A 3,855-nucleotide genomic window follows, 5' to 3' on the forward strand; every position below is an offset into this window, starting at 1 on the left:
ATTTTAAGTTGATATTTCAAACAATTTATTTTGAAATCATATTTAGTTATTCACTTATTTACCCTTAAAAAGGTAAAAAGATAATAATGATGTCCAATTGTTTATTCCGTCTTTCTAGAATGTCACGAGATGACGAGATGTACGGATATATTTCAATATAGAACAACATTTTTTTACTGATAAACACTATAACATATATATAAAAATAAATTTTTATTGATGAAATATTATTTTATTGTTCATAAACAAAATGATTCAAAACATGCGCAACAGCAGTTCATACCAAGCACAAACAAGTTAACAACAAAGTCAATATATGTACACAATCAAAGCAAGTGACTATTGATTCCCAAAATCTAAGTTTTTTGTCGTATTAATAAATAAGCTATACTTTATTTGTTATAAACTTATAAATAGAGAACATACATAAAATCTTTATATTTTGGGTTTTATATGATTTTTTATCAATAAAAATTATTTATTTTTCAAAAGAAGTTTTCATGCGTGAAATTATTATTTTCAATGTAGCATGTGTTAAAATTAATGTCTTTCTCGTTATCTACATTGCATTATATATAGTTTATAAAATATTATTTTTCTTTTTGAAATAACTTCTTATTCATATGTTTACCATGTAATTAAATAAGAAATCTATTCAAATAATTAGATGCTATTTTATGAGATGTACTAGGTGTACGATTGTGCATTGCATGGGTGGGAGTAAAAATATGTGGTAAAAATTGCTTAACATAAATGATTTAAAATTTTTAGATCTAATCTGAATATACAAAATTATTTATACATCGATCATCACTATACAAATCATGTATTGATAGTAAAGTTTACATCATAAATTCGAACTTTTGAAATCAATCATATCAACATAATAATAATAAATCTGCAAAAAAAAAACTTATCGTTCTTTTGATTCTTTAGACGGCATAATATGTTTATTTGGCTCGATATTTATCATAAACAATGATTTCATTCATTTGATACTGTAATTCATTTGATACTGTAATTTAATCTTATAACAATGACGATCAAACTTTTATTGTTTGAAAATAAATTTAATTTTATAATAAAATTTTCAATTTACCTACTAAAATACTACCAAATATTTATCTACATTAGAATTTTATAAATAAAGTTTTAAGAAACTAAAATACTTTTAAATATTTATTTACATTAGAATTTTATAAAAAAAGTTGTTGGAAAAAATTAATGTGGAGACATTAAATATCTATACATTTATGCATATAAAAAAGAGGTGTTGCTATTCGCACCTATGATTTCCGTCAAAACCATCAATTCTAAAAGTCAAGACCATTGTTTTTATTAAAAACCCAAACTGAAATTAGTCTTTAATGGATAGGTCTTATATCTATCGAGATAATTGAGAAATAGTCAAATCATCTCTGTTATCTTTTTCTAGCTATAAATGAGGGCTTTTGGTAACTCCTCTTTTTATTCTTCCAAGTCGCCATCATCTCATAGTGAAGGTAATCCTCTTTCCTTTTATTTGTTATTCCGTTGTTTTGATTTTCCTTGTCATGGCTAAGAAAATTAATCGTTCTTGAGCTGACATTGTTATTCCTTCCGAGAACGATTTTAATGACGAAGGAATCTTAACCTATGGCGAGGTTTCTTCTTTCGATAATGAAGACATGAAATCGTTGAAAGCCATCGGTGCTTTCCCTTCTGATATGGTTTTTCATCCTTTCGAGGCTACCGTTCAACCTGATTTTGTGTCTCCAACATGGGTTTGTTTTCCTGAATACCCATTCACTCTAGGTTTAATTTATCCTTTTACTGGTATTATTTGTGATTTCTTTTTGTTTACCCAAATCTCCTATATCCAAGCTATGCCTGTGGTTTGGAGGATCCTCTTTTGGATTGATCGCTTGAATCAGTCCAAAAATATGGACACTGGATTACCTAAATTGGCCTTCATCTATGATCTTTCTACTTTCGGTTCTTCTCATTTCCTGTTAAGAGTTAAGATAAACAAACCCCCCTCATTCTGAAATCTAAACAAAATGATGGCGCTTGGAAAGAAAAATATTTCTTCGTGAGACGCGAACCGATTCCTAAGGGGGATTCCTTGCCAAGATCATGGATTAAAAAGGGTAGGAAACAAGTTTAGATATCAAGGATCCTGAAATTTACATCCCTTATTTTGTTTGTTTTAATGCAACGTTTAGGTTTGAGGAGCTTATTCCTGTCACCGGTGACTCTGAGGACAAGATATCCAAATTCTTCACACTTCCTACAGGTGAGAGGTCGTTAAGGCTTGAATATTCCAGTCTTCAAGAGAGTTCCTCCACTACTGCTTTTATGTCCACTGGTAACATTATTTTTCTTGGATATGTCTTTTTAGAGGATCCTGACTTGATAGGGATCTCTGGCAGGTTCTAAGACTGCCTGGTCCAAGGCCCACATTGGTTTGGCAGATCTTGAAGATGATATGACCAGTGGTTCAATCAAAGCAAAACAGGAAAAATGTGCCATTCTCTCTCTTCCCAAGAGATTGCATATAGATCTTACGGTTAAGCCTTAAGGATCTCGAAAATGAAAAACTTATGAGGCGGTAGATTTCAGTTGAGAGAATCTCAGCATTGAGGATGCTCTTAGGAAGTTGTCTTCATTTACCCAAGCTGTAAGAACTCTGCATAGGCATTTTTCATATTAATCTATCATACCTGTCATTTTTCATGCTGATGTTTATGTTTCTTCCAGGTCTTCGCTCACGTTTCCCATGTTACCAACAACCTCAAGGTCCATGTCGATAAAGTCGAGTTTGTTATAAAAGAGCAAGAGAAGACATGGAGGGTCACCAATGAGGATGTTCTCCAAAGGGTGGAGTTTTTGAGCAAATAGAAAGTCGAAAAAGAAGAAGAGCATCTTGCAGATCTCGAGGAGGTGATTGCTGACGCCAAGACAAGTGTTGCGATAGCTATTCTGCAGGCTAAGATCAAGTTGGTTGAGGATCTAGAAAACGTGAGGTCTTGGGACGTGGAGGGATAGTGTGAGGCGTTGGCCAAGCTGATCGATAAGCCTGTTGTCGCCAATCAGGATCTTGTGTTGCTATTGATCGGAGGAGGGGAGAGGAAGGACACGACCGATGATGACCAGACTAAGGTCTATGCCTGCCAAAAATTGGTTTAAGTAGTTTTTTTTTTGTAAGTGATGTAAGAAAATTAACCTTTTGGATGGGTTGATATGCAACCCTTTCTTCTTTTGAATGATATGGTAATATTTTCCTTTTACATCTCTCTCATGGTTTTTTTGCATGGCTGATTGTCTTTGAGTTTCTCTTTAAGCTTCATGAGTCTTTGAATTTTAGAATTTACTGAGGATATTCCAACTTAGGAGAGAACTTTGGTTCACTGTTGAGAATGAGGTTCCTTATCAACGAAGGTCGATGAGGATCCTTAAGGGCAAGGATCCTTACCGTCAGAGATTCTTAAGGATCTTAGATATCATATGGGAAATTTCCCCTTAGGATAACCTGTTTAGATTATAGACTTTGACAAAATAGATAACATGTTAATGTTATATTCTGGGGAGGATCCCAACCTTTGATACAATTCGTAGGAGAGATCCTTATATAAAATAACATGAAAATGTTACAATTTGATTGTATTCTCTGGGGAAAATTCCCAACGTGTGATAACATGAAGACTTATGTAATTTCTGGTGTAAGATCCCAATCTTTGATAACATGAAAATGTTATAAACCTTAAGTAATCACGGGGGTAGGATTCCGATTTCTGGATAACATGAAAATGTTATAAACCTTAAGTAATCACTGAGGTAGGATCCTGATTTCTGGATAACATGAAAATATTACAA

The 3,855-nt window shown here is 32.7% G+C and overlaps 1 long non-coding RNA gene across 1 annotated transcript; it reads left to right on the top strand.

Annotated features, from left to right (window-relative positions):
- The first annotated feature begins 1,451 nt into the window (after window positions 1-1,451).
- Window positions 1,452-2,641, top strand: LOC145100233 (uncharacterized). Its single transcript, XR_013704910.1, has 3 exons — window positions 1,452-2,129; window positions 2,205-2,275; window positions 2,412-2,641. It is a non-coding gene; the product is annotated as an uncharacterized LOC145100233 (long non-coding RNA).
- Window positions 2,642-3,855: the final 1,214 nt, after the last annotated feature.

The sequence above is a fragment of the Lactuca serriola genome, chromosome 4 (assembly GCF_051521515.1).
Source record: "Lactuca serriola cultivar US96UC23 chromosome 4, Lser_US96UC23_V15, whole genome shotgun sequence".
Classification (NCBI taxonomy): domain Eukaryota; kingdom Viridiplantae; phylum Streptophyta; class Magnoliopsida; order Asterales; family Asteraceae; genus Lactuca; species Lactuca serriola.